Source organism: Myotis yumanensis, unplaced genomic scaffold (assembly GCF_028538775.1).
Source record: "Myotis yumanensis isolate MYYU_CA2020_CCGP unplaced genomic scaffold, mMyoYum1.0.hap1 SCAF_8, whole genome shotgun sequence".
In the NCBI taxonomy this organism is placed as follows: domain Eukaryota; kingdom Metazoa; phylum Chordata; class Mammalia; order Chiroptera; family Vespertilionidae; genus Myotis; species Myotis yumanensis.
In genome coordinates, this window is record NW_027223759.1 from 80,832,095 (window position 1) to 80,851,336 (window position 19,242).

Sequence of the window (19,242 nt, forward strand, 5' to 3'; positions counted from 1 at the left end):
GTTTGCTGGGAGGTTTTTTGTTTTTTTTTCTTTCTGCTTCAGTTCCATTAGTTGTAATCAGTCTATTCAGTTTTTCTAATTCTTCCCGATTGAATTTTGGGTGATTCTATGTTTCTAGTAACTTGTCCATTTTGCCCAGGTTGTCCAATTTGTTGGCATATAGTTGTTCATAGTATTTTATTACAATCCTTTGTATTTCTGTGATATCAGTTGTTACTTCTCTTCTTTCATTTCTGATTTTACTTATTTGGGTCCTCTATTTTCTTGGTGTGTCTGATTAACAGTACATGGATCTTTTTTATCTTTTCAAAGAACTTGCTATTGGTTTCATTGATCTTTTTATTAATTAATTTATTTTAGTCTCTATGTCCTTTATTTTCACTCTCATTTTTATTATTTCCTTCTTTGTTCTTACTCTGGGCTTTGTTTGTTGTTCTGTCCTAGTTCTTTTAAATATAGGGTTAGATTGTTTATTTGAGATTTGTCTTGCTTCTTGAGTTAGGCCTGAAATGCTATGAACTTCCCTCTCAGGATTGCTTTTGCTATGTCCCATACATTTCAGGTTGTTGTGTTTTCATTTTCCTTTATTTCCAGGTAATGTTTTATTTCTTCCTTCATTGCATTGGTTACCCTTTCACTGTTTTATAATATGTTATTTAGCCTCCATGTGTTTGAAATCAACAAAAATATTTTTTAAAAAGCAAATGAAACTCAAAAACATTCAAAAGAGAGGAAAGAAGAGGGAAAGAGAAATAAAAACATCAATGATGGGAGAGAATCATTGATCAGCTTCCTATTTTGCTACTTCTCTTTAAGTTTGAGATATTTCAAAATAAAAAGAGAAAGAAAAGTTCAAAAATCAGATAAAGCTGATTTATATTTTTAGGAGTAGTTTCATTATATGGGTGATAGATATAGGAGTTTTCTTTATAATTATTTCTTAAACTGTATGTGTATATATATATATATTATGTAGTTTTCTGTATGTATATTTTATAAAAGAAAAAAGCTTAAAATGTGATTATGTATATAAAAATACTTTTAAAAACTGCTACATACTTGTTAAACATTATTGTTAAAAAATAACCTTTTTGCTTTATAAAGCAACCAAACATTAAACAAGGGGGCTTTTGTTTTATGGGTCATTTACTTGAGATAATTTATCAAAAAGTACATACTAAGGACCAATTTTTGAGGCTAGCAATAATGTCATCTGATTTTTTCCATGAGATAGTTCTTACAAAAGTATCAATTCTGAATCTTGTTTACTCTGATATTTGGTAGAATATTCTTCTAAATAATTCAATTGAACAGCATTATGATACCACAATGCTCATTTTGGCAGATATGCTCTCATATGATGCTTAAAAATATTGTAAGAAAACTTTGCATAAGGTTTAAATGCCATACACTATTTATATTGTCTATGTATAAACATTGTCATTTTCTATAGTTTATTTCAAAATCTTTATTAGGAATTCACAGTATATTTTTGTAAAACCCTCAAAGTCAAAAGTTGTTCAGAATTTCCTGTTTTCACATTGACTTTTAATATTTTAAAAGTTTTAAAAATGTTTTTATTGATGAGAGAGAGAGAGAGAGAGAGAGAGAGAGAGAGAGAGAGAGGAGAGAGAGAAATGTTGGTGTGAGAGAAACATCAATCATCTGCCTCTTATATGCTCCTTACTGGGGATCGAGCCAGCAACCCAGGCATGTGCCCTGACCAGGAATCGAACCAGCAACCTCCTGGTGCATGGGACGATGCTCAACCACCTGAGCCACACTGACCAGACTAATATTTAATCTATTTGATTGTCATCTTCTCCTGAGTATCTACATCAATATCAAAATCTAAATTATCACTTTCTTCTTCATTTCTTCTGCACCTTCTTCTACAGTTGGAATGTGGATTATTTTCAATGTTTTCTGTCTCTTCTAATTATTTATTGGAGTAAGAACATCTTCTTTCTTTCCACATTTTGTGCAAACTTCAAGTTCACAGATACATGGTCTACACATTATGTTATAAGAATCATGCCAAAACCGGTTTGGCTCAGTGGATAGAGCGTCGGCCTGTGGTCTAAAGGGTCCCAGGTTCGATTCCGGTCAAGGGCATGTACCTGGGTTGCGGGCACATCCCCAGTAGGAGATGTGCAGGAGGCAGCTGGTCGATGTTTCTCTCTCATCGATGTTTCTAACTCTCTATCTCTCTCCCTTCCTCTCTGTAAAAAATCAATAAAAATATATTTAAAAAAAAAAAAAATCTTTCACTAACTTTGGTAAACATTTAGCTCAATTTTTAGGCTTCAACAATGGTTTGCATTTGCTGTATTTTACACACCATTCAAATATTGCTTTACAGTACTAATATATTCCAGCATGAAGTTTTGTATTAATTTTCTTGGTCTGAACACTCTTATCAAACTTGCCATTTTTGAATCTAAACATATTTTGATGCCTATGAATTGTGGGATAGGCCACGTTTCCTCTCTGAGAACTCATTGCCAAAATCAAAATCACAAGAAGATGCAAGAAGCCAGAAACTATCTTAATGAGCAGATGCCTCTGTCACTGATCCAGAAGGAACTTATCTAGCTTTCTGGATCATGTTTTCTTATCCATTCAGCTACCCTATGTCTTTTGATTTGGGCAGTTAGTCTATTTACAGTTAAGGTTATTATTGATAGATATTTATTGCCATTTTTATATATACCTATATTTCTCTATATATTTCTTCTTAAAGTCGTGCCTTTAACATTTCTTGCAACACAGGTTTGGTGATAATGAACTCCTTTAGTTTTCTTTTTCTGGGATGATCTTTATTTGCCTTCAATTTTAAATGACATCCTTGCTAAACAGAGTAGTCTTGTTTGCAGGACCTTGCTTTTCATTACCTTGAATACTTCTTGCCAATCCCTTTTGGTCTGGAGTGTTTCTGTTGAGCGATCAGCTTTATGGGAACTCCCTTGCAGATAACCAAGTGTCTTTCTGCCTTTAAGATTCTCTCATGTCTTTAATTTTTACAAGTTAAATTATGTCTTAGTGTGGGGCTCTTTGGGTTCATCTTGGTTAGGATTCTCTGTGCTTCCTGGACTTTTTAAAATCTATTTTCTTCACCAAGATTGGAAAGTTTCTGCCGGTATCACTCCAAACAGGTTCTCTATTCCTTACTCACTCTCTTCTCCTTCTGGTACCTCAATAGTATGGATATTGTTATGTTTCATATTGTTGCAAAATTCCCTTAAATATCCTCATTCTTTGTAATTTTTCTCTCTTTTTTGCTGCTTTGATGGCGTGTTTTTTTTTTCTACCTTGTCTTCCAAATCATTGGTTAGATCCTCTGCTTCAACCTGCTTTTTATCCCTTCCAGTGTAATCTTGATGTCACATATGGTATTACTCATTTCAAACTGGTTCTTTTTCATTGTTTCTATGTCCTTCTTCATGCTGTTGTCTTTCTCACTGAGTTCCTAGAGCATCCTTATAATCCTTACTTTTAACTTTATATCTCCTAAGTTGCTTACCTCTATTAATTTAGCTCTCTTCCTAGTGATTTTTTCTGTTCTTTCATGTGGGGCTTATTTCTTTATCTCCCCATTTAGCCTGTCTCTTTGTGTCTGTTTCATAGATAGAACTGCTATGACTTTCAGTCTTTGTGGGGTAGCCTTATGTTATAGGTGTCCTGTGGGACCCAGTGGTGCAGTCTCCTTGATCCCCTGAGGTGGGTGCTGTAGGAATGTCCCTTGTGTGGATTATGTGGGCCTTCCTATTGTAATTGGGTCTTGATTGTTTTGGGCCCATTTTGGGGTGGTATTGACCCTCAGGCTGGCTGACTGTGAGGCTCAACCCAGACCACAGCGTGAAGGCTGCTGTGCAGGTGCAATCTTGAGGTGTCTTATTGGTTTTGGTGGCACAATCTTCCTGAGCTTTGTGCTCCAGGAATATCTTTTGTGGTTTATGTGCACCCCCTGTTGTAGTTGGTTCTTTTGTGGGTAGAGTTAACCCCTTAGGCTGGGTAGCTATAAGGGTAAACCTCCATCACAGTGTATGTGTCACTATGCAGGGGCTGCCCCCCATGTCTGAGTTGTTCCAGCAGGGCCTGGTATCTGCCCGAATCCCCTTTTGTGTGTGTCACTTATATGACTAGTTGGGTAAAGCTCTCATGTGGTCTGAAGCCCACCGCTGGTTGTGTTGGTTCTGAGTTGACTTGGGTGTGGTTCAGGTACAGGTTGTCAGACATTGTGTGGAACTGGGCTTGGGCTACCTGTCTGGATCAGCCACAATGTTCATTGTTTCTGTCTGCATCTACAGTGTCTGGGTCTGCATGGGAGTGGCCAATCTGTGAGGAAGGGTTGGCTTCCTAGAGCTCTGAGCTGGGGGGCGATCAGTAAAAGGCTCCCTGAGGTCAGCATCCACCTGTCAGCTACTCTGCCTCACCTCGAGTTTGCCTGGACTTCCTCCAAAGTCTTTTGAAGAAAGGCTGTAGAGTGGGCCCAAGCCAGCTGCACCCCACTGACCTTTCCTCAGGGCTCAAGCTTGTTAGGTCAGGGCAGTCAGTTCAGGAAGATGGGGCTAGTGGGTCCTAAAATGGGGGCAGTGTGATCCCGCACTCAGTGGGGAGAATGTGGCCTCTACTCCAAAGCCGTACCTTTCAGTCTCTGCCAGAGTGTCCCATTCTAGCTCCTCAAGGATAAACACACCACGGGTTCAGGTTGGGTGCATTCAGTTGTCCCCATTGCAGGAGCAAGCTCTGCAGGATAGGAAGGGGTCACCAGCTGAGCCATGGGAGTGGGATGAGCTGCACTCCTCCTCTTAGCTCTGTAGCCATACCTGCTCGAGCCTCTGAGGTAGATGCACTCTGAATGTCCCAGCTCTGAGTGGAGCTTCCTCTCCTTTGTGAAACAGCCCAGCAGAACGAGCCAGCAGGGCTTGTGAAAACTGATCAAGGAAGTCTTTGGTTGGTGGTGGCACTGGCTCACTTAGAGGAGCAAGTTGCATGCCTTTCTCCTAGCTCCACAACTGCACTGTCAGAGACCCAAACAGAGCCACATTCTGAAGGTCCCAGCTCTATGCTGTGCTCCGTCACCCCCTGTGGGACTTGGAGGTACAAATCAAGGTAGCCCTCTGCTGGGGGTTGTGCTGGTCTTTGGCAGGGTAGTAAGCCACTCGCCTCCCCCTAACTTGGCAGCACACCGCCTGAGGTCCTGACAGGCAGCTCCAAGAGGGAAACACTAAATGTTCCATTTCTGAGTTTTGCCCCTTCCCCGAGTAGCTGCACCCACAAGGATGGTGCCAGCAGGGCTTGGAAGAACAGAGCAGTGCAGCCCTCTGCTGGTGGTGGGAGAGGAGGGAGCTGCTCATCTTCCCCCAGCTCCTAGGTGTGCCACCAGAAACCCTGAGGGGGTGGCACTGAAGGTCTAAGCTCTGAGCTGTGCCCCCTGCCCACACCTTCCCCCCCCCTCCCCACAGAGTTGCACTTAGCAGGCTGGAACTAGTAGGATGTGGGAATGCAAATAAAGGCAGCCCTCCATTGGGGGTGGCACAATCCTACAGGAGCAGAGCAAGCTGTATGCCTCTCCCTCTCTCCACCGCTACATACTGTCAGAGACCCCGACAAGGGCGTCTTTCACTGGGGGTGGCACCTGCCTAACCTGTGGGAAAGATTAGCCCTTGTCCCAAAGCCACTCAGTTCAATGACCATCTGATAGTCTATCTGTAGTTTCTCCCCAAAAGAGCTCCCCTCAGGTCCCTGTTTGGTGCAGCCAACAGTGCTTACTGCTGGACTTGAGTTTAGCAGGGTTGAGTCCCCAGTATTTGGAGGACTAGTTTAGTGCACTCACCCCTGTTGGTGCTGTAAGAATAAGAGAGCCTGACCCTGGAAGATGGTGCCTGAGGCTGGTGTAGGATGTTGGCTCAGGACCGGGACCTCAGTAGCTAACCCTCTATATCTCTCTGCAGAGTCACTCTGCCCACATACTAGTATTTTTATGGCTTCTGTACGCCCTGAGTCTCCGTCCCTTTACTGGAGCTTCAGGTGCGCAGGTTGTGAGGGGCCAGTGGAGCCCCGCAGCCTTGTCTGCGCGCACCAGTAGGGAGCTCACCGTGCTGGGCTTGGTCCTGCCGGGCGGTTGCTTGCCAGATGCTGGAGTTTGGTGCCCTGTGCCCCCCCCCCCCCACCTGACGCACTGAGCTACCAGGGAGCCCCAGGGGTGGCAAGGGGCACAGGTGAGTGCCCAAGAGCAAGCTCCTGGGTGGTGGCCCTTTAGGAGAGCACTGGGATTCTAGCAGACTCCCTCCTCTTCCCAGTGGACAGAGTCCCTGCTGATTTTGGCTGGCAGATGCTATGCAGGCCCCTCTTCCCAGCCCTGGTGCTCTGGTTTGGGGGTCTTGGTGTGGGGTTGGGACCCCATTCTACTCAGGGGGGACTTTGCAGCTGTGATAACCCTCCAGCTTCTCAGCCACTGAGACTGGGTGCAGGGACCAGCCTTCTCTGTATCTCTGCTCCTCTTTCCAGTCTCTGAGTCGCTTCTAAAAATGCTTGGATCTAATACTCCTGTTTGGGTGTCCTTCACTTCTTTACTCAGCTTTCTCTACATTTTAGCTGTACATCCGGTTCGGTGCCAGGTGGATGTGTGTGTGTGTAGCTTCCACCTACCAGCACCCATCTTGGATCCTCTAACGCATGTCTTTTCTTGATATTCCACCTACATGCTTACCTTGGAGATATTGTGGTTTTGGTTCCAGATGCTCACAAAAATAAGAGAGAATATTTCAAGAAAGCAAGTCACACAAATATTTTTGTTTCCCTGTAAATATAAAAGTTATGCTCTCACGATATTGTAGTCTGTGTGTAATAGCACTGTCTAAAAATTGCATCATAATAAAAATACTTTATTGCTAAAAATGCTACCCATCATCTGAGCCTTCAGTAAGTCATAACCTCTTTAGCTATGTGCCATTATAATAGTCTGGCCTCGATATTGATGGCTGCTGACTGATTAGGGAGGTGGTGGCTGAAGTTTGGGGTGGCTGTGGCAATTTCTTACACTAAGACAACAATGGCGTGTGCCGCACGGATTGACTCTTTCACAAGTGATTACTCTGTGGCATGTGATGCTGTCTGCTAGCATTTCACCTGCAGCAGAACCTCCATATATTTTCTTCATGGCTGAGTGACTTTAGTGTGTTCTAAATAAGTGTACATATTACCAAAACATTATAATGAGCATATACACTCAGACATACATTAGCTAAGAAAGTTGGGAAATGTTCCCATCCGCAGACCTGTAAAAGTTCCACAAAAGGCAAATAAATGATGGAGAGAATATAAACTTCTTCATAAACACATGTCATCACATAAAGTTAGCAATGTTTCTGCTGGATTATATGCTACCCCCTGGAGAGTCCTACATCTCCCTACTGATGATTTTCATCACACTAGTGCTCTACCGTGTGTCCTGATGTGATCCACAAGCTTTTGGCAGTAACTAGTCTGTTTGCTCTACTCTATCTGGACAGCACATAGGCTTTTAAACTGTACACCTGCCTTCCTCTCTACCTGGTAGACATTCTTATTTATTACGTATTAACTTAAGGAATGCTTGTCATTTCCAGGATGGTAGAGGAAGCTCTAAAGTAGGTTCCGTGTGGAGAATGGGATACTAAGAGAGATCTACTGTGAACTCAGTTTGTTAGATCTTCTGTGAACTTATTTTTGTCCTGAACCTCAGGGTTTCAGACAAACCCGTTTGTATTGGTAAATATGCACCCACTGCAGGCTAAATACAGAGAACTCGCTTTTATCCCAAACAGATAAAATAAATATTTTATTTTGAACTTTTCTGTTTAGTAGTAATTGATGGTAATAGTATTTTTCGTAATGTTTTCTACATAATAAAACATGATGTTCATTTTCTTTTCAAGTTTGTTATGCTGTAGTCCATTTGAAAATTGTTCCAACAGTAATGATTTCTGTAAACCAACTTTCAGATAATGTGCTTATTCAATTAACCAGAATAGTACACTTGACACTATTTTTGGAATTGCCAAATTATTTTCAGACTTAATTGTATTTTTGGGAGATGTATATGTTGAGGACAGAGTCAGACAGATTTCATATTGAATCCTTTTTCTGCCATCTACCTAACAATCTAGGGCAAACTGGTTAACCCTCTAAGACCATTCCTTCATTGTTAAAGGAAGAGGGTGATGAGAATGTTGCATAGAGACAGTTTGTGTGAATATGTTTGTGTAACATCAAGCCCGTGAGAGAACTTAGCGTTTTTATTATTATTGCTGCAATGCTTCTAAATCCTTTGAGAGGATGACTTCATTCTTTTGCAAGGCAATTTTGCATTTACATTAATGAAAATGCCTAAGACATATATGTGTGTGTATACATTACCAAATGTACATATACTGCGTGTGATCTAAATATGCTGAGTATTTTATGGTTAGATTATTTTAGGGCACCAGGTAAAAATAAATGCATAGCAACCTGACTGATTACTGCTATTTTTAGATAATCTGTTTTCCCAAAAGGCTTAAAATATTCTTTGAAGTGTTCATGGTTTAATATTCTCTTTCCAGAAGTTTGGTTTCCAGAAATGATTGGCTTAGAAAATCTGGGACATGATGATATATTGAGTTGAAACTTAAGAAAAGTTAGTTAAGTGTACAATCAAAACTGACTTTCCACCTGGGAGAGCAGCCCTAGCCATGCTGTGTATTCTCTCACCAAGCTGTATATTACCTGACTTTAATATTATTGTAATTTATCATATTTATCGATTTTCTCAGGTCAATACAACAACCCATGTATCAGGTACCAAGATAGAAAATGAAGAAAAGTGAGGGAAAAAGTCATTTTTATTATCTTTATCCCCACCCCCTTTTTGAGAGCTAAATGAAGATTCAATTTCTTATTCTGGAAGTCTCTGCTCTGAAAACATAACTATGACGAATCTGAATTATATAATTGAGAACTTGAATGGCAGGCTTTCCTGCGATTCATTTTCACATAATGGACCAGAGAGACCACTTGAAGTTGCATTAATAAGGCTTGTACAGGGTAGAAGTAGGCCTTTCCTGATATTGGTACATGGGTTTACATTTGGCAAGGGGAATCCTGTAAGTGAAAACTCTGGTACTGACAATTCCGTGAATCACATCTCACCCCTAGGAAAGGTTTTAATGAGTTAATGAATGCAAGACATGGCCATATATTTTCCATTCACACATTCTAAAACACATGCTAGAAAGTCCTTTTATTTTATTTTTTTTAATGAGGCAATCTTTCAAACCAATTTTTCTCTCTTAGACACAGAAACAAAGATTAGAAATCAAGCCATCTTTTGAATAAAGGTCAAAACATCTTTTTAAGAAGAAAAGTCTGAAATTCATGAATAATTTTTTCAATGTAGAAACAGATAATTTGACTAAGTTATTATATAATTTACATTTCATAATATCTGTGAATTTATGAATAGATTTCAAAAATCTTTTCCATTAGCTTTTAGAGATTTTAAGGGAAAAGACTATACATTTTACTTGTTTTTGTCTTTCTTTAAAATTTCAGTTTACATTCAATTTTTTTTTGCCAGGTGCATTTCAGGTGTACAACACAGTGGTTAGACAATCATATACTTTACAAAGTGGTCCCCATGATATTTCAAGTGCTCACCTGATACCATACATATCCTATATAATAAAAGGCTAATATGGAAATAGACTGAATGGCGGAACAACCAGTTACTACAGTGCTCAATGACCACCATGGAGCAGACACTCAACACAGGAGCTGCCCCCTGGTGGTCAGTGCCCTCCCACAGAGGGAGCACCGCTCAACCAGAAGCCCTGAACTGGGGTCACAGCTGGCTAGTGCAGCAGCGGTGGCAGGAGTCACTCCCGCCTATGCAGTAGTGCCAAGGATGTCGGACTGCTGGCTTCAGTCATCAGTCGGACATCGCCAGAGGGTTTCTGGACTGCAAGAGGGCACAGGCTGGGCTGAGGGACCCCCTCAAGTCCACGAATTTCGTGCACAGGGCCTCTAGTAGTATTATAATAAACTAGTTTATTATAATACTACTAGAGGCCTGGTGCACAAATTTGTGCACAGATGGGGTCCCTCGGCCTGGCCAGTAATTGGGGCCCATCAGGGTTAGGCCAGCGGGAGGGAGACGCCACGGGAGGCTGGATGGCCAGAGAGAGGGGCCATGGGAGGTTGGCCGGGCCTCCCTATTAAGCCAATCGGGGCTAGCTGGCTGTGGGTAGGGACTGGGGGAGGTTGGCTGGCCACTGGAGGTTGGCTGTGGGAGCACACTGACCACCAGGGGGCAGCTCCTGCATTGAAATTATTGACCATATTCCCCATGCTGTATTTTACATCCCCATGACTATTTTGTGACTACCAATTTGGACCTCTTTCACCATTTTCACCCAGTCTCCCAACCCTCCTCCCCTCTGGCAACCATCAGTGCGTTCTCTCTATATAAGAGTCAGTTTCTGTTTTGTTTGTTTGTCTATTTGTTCTTTAGAGTCCACATATACATGAAATATATGGTATCTGTCACTTGTTTTCTTCTTTTTAGAGTATTATAAAACATAAGTGTGCCAAGAAAAAAGGTGAGTATATTTTGAAGTGATATCCATTATCTTCATCAGAGCTATTCCTTTTTTCTGATCCTAGGAAATAGGTATATTCCACTTCTTGACAGTCATATCAGCAATGATAGGTGGATGCGTATTGAACCTGGAGGTGGTGTGCAGTTGCTCTAAAATGAGGTTTACCCAACATTACTGCCATAGTGGCATTGTGAGAGCTTCTTATGCACCAGCCACTCACAGGACCTGGGCAGGGCGGTGCTCCAGGGCTTCTGTGTGCCCAAGTGACCTCATGCATGCAGCAGGGGTGATGCCCGTGTGTATTTGCTCACAATTTCAGAGCCTTGCCTGTTGCAGGATGGTTCTTTTGGTTCTTTGGTCTCTCTTTACATCTGTGCCATCTCCAAATCCAAATCTGGTTCCTTCTGCCTCTACATTTCTGAAGTCTGGGCTCTGTCCAGGGTTGAGTACCTGACATCAAGACTACTGTGATGTCCACAGTGATCTTGTCTTTTAAAATTCTTCCTTCAGTGTTAGATGATGGTAGAATTTTGAGAAACTGTTTTAATCGCTGAGCCTAATGTATTTGTCTCTTCAACTATGACCATTTTCAGTGTGTCACGCTGCCAGATTCACTTGTTGATACACTTAAATACTACTTAAGTAAAGCCTTTGTTTGTGTCTTGGTGGCTCGTCTGCCTTCCTATCAGAGTAATTTTTTTAAAACATTTATATCCTTAAGAGTTTTGAATCTGAAGGCAAAACTAGATTTTTTTCTAGTGGAAAGAACTAGGGATTTCTATTCATTTAATCTCAGCTTAAGTACTACTTAAATAGAGCCTCTCTTGGTGTCTTGGTGGCTCGTCTGCCTTCCTATCAGAGTAATTTTTAAAAACATTTATATCCTTAAGAGTTTGAATCTGCAGGCAAAACTCACCTGGCATTTTTTGGTTTCTCCTTTGTGATGTATTGGTTCTAGGCCAATGGTTCTTACATTTTTGGCACCTGGCCACAAGACTTCATTGAACTACATAAGTCTCTTTTCCAACTTGCCATGGCCAGGAGCCACCCAACGCCATCAAGCCCTTCTAAAAGTAAACTGTTCCAAGGAAATGACAGCATTTCCCACCACACATGCAGGCTTAAGCATTCTTAAGCCTCTTGCCTTCCCTCAGCAGGAATGAGCACCCGTTGATCTCTACAGTTAGCATTGGGAGTCCTTGTTCAATAGTCAATGGGCTAGTGATTGGATGAATCCCTTCTTAAGAAAGGAAGGCTGCATCTAGGAACTCTGGAAAGCATGAAGGTGAATTTTAGAGCTTTCTTGGGTATTTAAGAGAAACAAGAGGCTTTTTTTTTTTTTTACTTGCTGGATTTCTTGGAAAGTAAGACTGTTTCTAGAAGCTGTGATTTTGTCAGAGTACCAAAATTCATGATCAGATCTGTGACACTTTTACATGCTAAATAAATCAAGAAGAATAATTTTTGAGTCATAGAAGATTTTTTTCTAGTGGAAAGAACTAGGGCTTTCTATTCATTTAATCTCAGCTTAAATACTACTTATTTAAGTAGTATTTAAGTTTGAGCAAGTTATACAATGTCAGAACCTAATATTTTAAGTGGAAATGGGATGATGCTTACCTTGAAGAATTGTTGTGAGGATCATTAATGAGTCAGGCTTATTATCCAGGTGGTGCCAAAAAATGGTGGTGCTTTTTTCTCTTCCTTTCCTTTCCTCCCCTCCCCTCCCCTCCCCTCCCCTCCCCTCCCCTCCCCTCCCCTCCCCTCTCCATTCCTCCCTTTCTTTTTCTCTTTCTTTCTTTCTTTTGGCTATTAATATGAATTGGGTAAAGTGATGAGAAAATAAATTATGCTGGATGTGGAGATCCCCAGATATTGGAAATACCAGCTTTAGAGCCAATTTTTTTGTTACTTTGAAAAACTTCAGAGGATCTTTAATATTGAGCTTTTATTTTTGTTGATACAGAGATTATACAGAATCATTCTTGCTCCAAAGCAAACATAGATTAGGCGTTGATCAAGAACATATGTGTCATCCATTTTTATATTTCTTTCTGAAAATATATTTTATTGATTTCAGGGAGGAATGGAGAGGGAGAGAAAGGTGGAAACATCAATGATGAGAGAGAGTCATTGATTGGCTGCCTCCTGCATGCCCCACCCTGGGGATCGAGCCTGAAACCTGGGCATGTGCCCCAACCAAGTATCAAACCTTGACCTCCTGGTTCATAGGTCGATACTCAACCACTGAGCCATGCTGGCTGGGTCATTTTTATATTTCTTATAAGTCCAGGAAAACCAACAGAATTTGCATTTTGAAGGTGGAGGACTCTATATGCATTTGCTTTTCCTGCATTTGTTTTTTTCTTCCCCCATCCGTGGTTAATTTCCATCTCATGCATGTAATACACTCTACATTTGGAGTACTGCTTCATTCCTACTCAGAGCTACAGTCCTTGACCTGTAATGATGAATCTAAAAAAAAACTAATATAGAATCACAGATGGTGCAAATATTTGAAAATAAGTAAATACAATCTAGGATTAGCTGCTTGGGCTCTGAAATGTCAGCTTCACATTGCTTATTGGTCACACAGGCAATTTTAGTTAAGGGATAACCCAGGACAAAAGCATCCTGATGTAAAATTGCTGCATTGGATTTATGCAACGTAACAAGCCCATCATTGTTATATAAACTCCAAAGTGAGTGTCTCTGTAAAAAGGTAAAGGTGCTTCAGAGAGGGCACAAAGTACCAAGAAGTTACACAGGGGATAAAAAATTAAGTAGTTATCATAACATGGAACTGCTACACACTGCCATCTGCTGACTTCCATTTAAAGCCGAATTTTAAGGAGAAAATATCCATTCTTATGGGTATGCTCTCTGTAGGCACATATTAAATGACCTGAGTATGGAAAGTAATGGTCAAATTGCCAGCATAACATCCTTAGATAGTGATTATTAGTAATGGGCTTTGTTTGTCCATTTTTCTGTCTGAGAGATTTAAACAATAGAATCAAATTTTCTCGCAGCTTGTCCCTTTAGAAGATGCAATTCTTTTAAAAGAATCTTAGAAATCACCATGGTGATTATGTCAACTGGTTTACTGATAAACCAACTGAGAATGATAAATGCTAGCTTAGTCGAGGTCATAAGACTGGTGAATTTGGTCAGTTGGAAAGCAGACCTCTTTGCTCCTGGTTTGGGACTGGTAGAAGGAGCCTCACTCAATCAATCATGAGGCTCACATAAACCTATTTTTGTTGTTGTTATCAGTATTAATGTCATAAAAAGAAAAAGTGGTTGGGTATTAAAATGGGAACATTCCAGTTGGCTTAAAATATCTTGTTGTTTTTATGTTTAGTTTTTAAATTATTTTTTTAGGCAGCTGGTTTAATAAGATTAGATCTTTTATGCAGGTCCTATCTGGAAGTATCAAGGAGCAGATGGTCACATATAATGGCTAAGATGAAGCTTAATTTTTCTGATGTTGGTATGATGGAGTGGCAGAGAATAGGAAGAGCTGCTGCAGATCATATATGAAGTTCTCAAGGCAGCACTGACCCCTATCAAAGCATGTGTTTACAAGTACAAAATCCCAGCTCTCATGTGTCTGTTTAGTGAACTTATGTCAAGGATTTCACTCATTAGTCAAGTAGGAACATCAAGATGATGGAGTTTGTTTAAAGAGCATTTGAGGAAGAAAGATTTATATAGTCAGAAAAGGAATGGTGTACAGCACTTTCAAAATTAATACAAACTGGTGAATATTCAAGATTTAACTATTGGGTTATCTCTTATGGCAGACAGAAAGGGTTTGCAACGTATCTATCTGCTCCAATTAACAAATAACTTTATAGACTCTGGGCCGATGCCAATCATAAATGGTAAACACAAGAAAGGTAAAATGTCCAAAAGGAGTCTGATCATTGTGAATTGTGCGGGCTGATTAGATAATCCCTCAGTCTGACATTGAAAGAGATGCACATGCAGTCATACCTAAGTTTTATTTCCAAGCTCTCGAAAATTTCTTAACCTTCTCAACCTCAAAAAACAACAACAAAGGTACAGTGTGGGCCGACTCTTGATGTCCCAGTGAGGTTCTGAAGCAACTTCATCAAAGCTGTCTGTGGAGCTGGGAGTATCGGGTCCCATCCCCTGGCAGTGAGGTCCTGGGATGCAGCCAATCTACCACCGTCAAACAGGAGCTGCGGAAACAAAGGGTTTGGCGTGCTGCAGAACACACACATATTCCTGGGGCCTGGGGAACCCTGGCTTCCCAATGAAGTGCTCTGTCTCACTATCATTATCTTATCTAACCTAAGATTTCCAGGTTAACTTGTAAAAGCAATTGCTCATTCAAATGCACAGGAAGGTTGATTCCTCCTGATAAAACCAAATGCTCATCCCAACAAGTTGGTCCAGGTGGTTTTGAATGATAGAAGAGAACAATTTGGTGATTTCAAATAGTGCTTTGTGAAGAAGATAAAATAGCATAATTGAACAGAAGGTGAAAAGCTGTTCTCTAGGACTTAGCAAAATAAGGTTTCAGATCAAGTTTCATGGTGGTTGTCCTGGAGATGGTTGCTTTCAGAGCTGTCATTAAGAGACAGAGAGCTCCTCTCCCCAACCATCTCACTGAAGACATAAGTTATTCTTCACTTGTCACTCACTTTTTATTTTTTTAATATTTTATTAATTTTTTACAGAGAGGAAGGGAGAGAGATAGAGAGTTAGAAACATTGATGAGAGAGAAACATCCATTAGCTGCCTTCTGCACAACCCCTACTGGGTATGTGCCTGCAACCAAGGTACATGTCCTTGACTGGCATCAAACCTGGGATCTTTCAGTCCGCAGGCTGACACTCTATCCACTGAGCCAAATCAATTAGGGCAGAGGTGTAACTTTATAAAGTGGACTACAATGCAAAGTAGATACCACTGTCCATTGTGCACGTTCTTATTATGATAGTTTTCTCCTTCATTCATCTCTTGGGCCAAATGGAAGTTATTTAACAAAGAAGGAAAGAGGGGAGGCTATCTCAGAATGAAGACCCCTGCATAAGCTGATGATGGGAAGTTTCTTTCCTGTGCTCCCCAGTCCTCCATACTGTTTGTTCTGCTTAAAATACTGCTTCCCACCATCTTCCTTCATTTTCATGGTTGATGGGGATACAGAAACGAAGGCGTCCCAAGTGGTAAACTTTGCTCTACCACCTCAGAAGACTGATGTGGCATACACCACATGGACCATCCCACCAGTCCTTTTTAGAATATGAAAAATGTATACATGTTCACACACACACACACACACACACATCAACTAAGGGGGAAAATAATTTTCTTGAAGATATCTCTTGGTATGATAAAGTAAGTCATGCAGAACTAGTTGTGAGTATACTTTAATCTACTTTCTCTTACTCAAAGCAGAAAAGAACATAGCGACAATTATCCACTACTATAGTATGATTTCATTCAACCCTAAAATGGCACATAAGAATGGTATTTCATTTGTTAGAAATGGAGTCTTCATTAACATTCCAATCTCTGTGAAAAAAATCCCATTCTTCCAAATTGATTGTGACTTGTGGTGATTGTGAATAAAGTTACGTGTAGCGTTTTAAGCATTCCTATCTTGGTGGTTTGTGCTAAGTGCCCTTCAAACCCTTCAACTGTGATCCCATAGGACTTTTTTCTCAGCTCCATCACACTTTGTAATTGCCTGCTTACTGGTCTCTCTCCAACTCGCTATGTCTCCTGAGGGCAGCTATATCTCAGACTGGACTTTGTTAGTTTTGAATCATTAATGAGGACGTTTCAAAAACATATTTGTGAATGTGTGTTTGTAGTAGAAATAATTTGAATAAAAAGGAGTCCAGCATTTAGGCAAAGGGGCCATCCAACTCTTTGTTAAGCTGATTAGTTTTTAAAATAGCTCCCACCCTGTGGATTAGTGTAAGGGTACTAGGCAAGGTGGGCTGAGGAGGCCCGGGTGAGCTAATTTGTGTAGGTGGAATGAGTAGTTAACCTTTGGTATCTAATCTCACAGAAAAAAAATCTAGAGTGAGTTGATGCACAGCATAGGACAAGAACTCCAAAAGCTAGATCGAGAGAGTTTTAAAGAAAGCTTGAAGAGCAGTGGAGAACAGAATGCAGAGGGTACCAGGCTTGGAGGGGACTACGTTTCTGTGAGCCTGTAAAGGGCTCTATGGAGATAATGCCAGTTGAGACTTCCTGTGGGACCAGGCAGCAATGAACACAAACTAAACTGACAGGGGAGTGTATTGCAACATTAGTTTTAATTTCAAATACATTTAGTGTCTGGACTTGAGGCCCAGACATGGGAAGCAATAGACAACTCAATTACTTTTCTGAATAAGCAATTGCAAGAAAGTCTATAAAACCTAAGAAGAAGAGTAATGGCCTTCAAGGGCAGTGTCTATCCTAAGGGACATCATGGGTCAGAAGGGACACAGTACTTCAAACTCCTGCCCAGTCACCTGAATGATGTAAGCTTTGGCTATTTTGTTTTTCACCACAGGGTAGTTTATTGGCAGGAATTCTGTGCTGCCTAATGAGGAGTAACTGCACCTGAGCTGACTATGCTAGGCTGCATCGGGTAGGGTAGAAGAAGAGGAAATTTCCAAAGGAAGGAAAAGGAGAAAAAGGTTGCATGATGACCTGTGGATTTCTTCTCTCTCTTGGACTTTTACAAGATGACAGCAGCAGCAACCAGGGACTTGACAAGAGTAACATTCCCTTTGGAACTGCCCTAGAGGAATGTTCCCATTTATCACAACTGTGCAGAACTCACACACAGGAGAGCTATAGCTGGCAGAGCCATGCCAGCCATAATTAATGGCCCAGGCCAATATCAGTCTTTGAAGTACTCGGATATTAATAAATGTTAGATAAGAAAGGCAGCTATTTATCTCTTCACCCAATACAGTTATACAAGAGATGGATATCTTAATGTAAACATTTGCAGCCTCACATATTGTTACAATTTCTGAATTGTGACTGGTGACAGCAGGTTGCCTTAAGTAATTGCAATGAAACAGAATAATCTAGTAAAAGCTATTGTTACCTTAAGTAATATTATTCTGTGAAATATAGCTACTAGTAAGAAAAAATAATACCAGTTTTTAATTATATATATAAAGAGACAGGGGCCATTGCAACCGGACGTATGACCAAACAGGCTGAGTGGGGTGACCAGGTCGGCAGGCGGGGCAGTGAAGGATGACCAAACAACTGAACAGCAGGCTGTGTGGGGCGACCAGGCTGGCAGGGGGGGTAGTGAGGGGCAACCAAACAACCCAAGAGCAGGCTTTGTGGGGCAACCAGGCTGGCAGGGGGTGCAGTTGGTGGCCACCAGCCTGGCGTAGGGGCAGTGAGAGGCAACCAGGCTGGCAGAGGGGGGGGCAGTGAGGGGCAACCAAGTCAGCAGGGGTGGCAGTTGGGGGTGACCAGACCAGCAGTGGGGGCAGTTGTGGGTGACCAGGCCAGCAGGGGGAGCAGTTGGGGGCGACCAGGCTGTCAGAGGGGCAGTTAGGGGTGACCAGGCTGGCAGGGGGGGCAGTTGGGGGCAACTTGGCCAGCAGGCAGACGTGGTTAGGGGTGATCAGGCTGGCAGCAGGGCCAGTAGGGATGATCAGGCAGGCAGGCAGGTGAGCAGTTAGGAGCCAGCGGTCCTGGATTGTAAAAGGGATGTCTGACTGCAGTTTTTTAGGCCCAATCCTTGGCCTAAATCAGCAGTCGGAAATCCGCCTATGGGTCCCGGATTGGAGAGGGTGCAGGCTGGGCTGAGGGACTGCCCCTACCCCATGCACAAATTTCATGCACCAAGCCTCTAGTGTAATATAAAAGAAACGAGAATATTGAAAACCTTAAAGGATTTTTTTGCCAAGTTTCATCGTTACTCGAGAAAACAATTCTTTAATATAGCAGTCTTTTTTTATATAGCAGTCTTTTTATGTTAATAAAATAAGTTATTGTATGAAAATAGCATTGCTTGATATTTTTATTTTCATAATTAAATCAGAACTATAAAGTGAGGTAGATCACAGTCAGATTATAACTTTTGAGTTCTCAACTCATAAATGCTATGACATTGTTTGAAAATATCCCATGCTTAGAATTCACAGCAGGTTAACTGCCTTTTCCCAAGAGTTTGCTTTTATTAATAAGAATGTTTTTGTTTGTTTGTTTGTTTTTAGCCTTTAGATTAAGCATGCAATTTATTTCAGGAGCATCTGACGTGATCAAAACCTTTGAAGGCTGAAGTGCATTTTATAATAAGGGAGAAGTTAAAGTCAAGAATTTAAATTTTCAACACCTATTAACATATTTAGAGCATTTCAATAAAGAAATAAATGTAGTGACAAAAGTTTTAAAGTATTATGATGGAGTCTTTACTAAAAAAGAACTCTGAGAATTTTAAGTAACCATTTTACCAACTTTGTTATGCAGAAAAATTATCCCTAGAGTCCAAAAAAATTATGGATATTAAAAAATGTAATGTTTAAGTTATTAGTGATAAATATTTTCACTTTGTGTCAATTTATATTAAAGCTGCAAGTTTGTCAATTCCTGAAGAATATTGCATTGAGTGTGTATG

At 41.0% G+C, this 19,242-nt stretch overlaps 1 protein-coding gene and 1 pseudogene across 5 annotated transcripts in view; one reads left to right on the plus strand and one right to left on the minus strand.

The window, feature by feature from the left end:
- DPP10 (dipeptidyl peptidase like 10) overlaps nt 1–19,242 on the plus strand; it is a 1,368,028-nt gene that overhangs the window by 739,619 nt on the left and 609,167 nt on the right. The gene's annotated exons all lie outside the window — the stretch shown is intronic.
- LOC139015733 (uncharacterized protein C9orf85 homolog) lies at nt 1,800–2,502 on the minus strand (annotated as a pseudogene).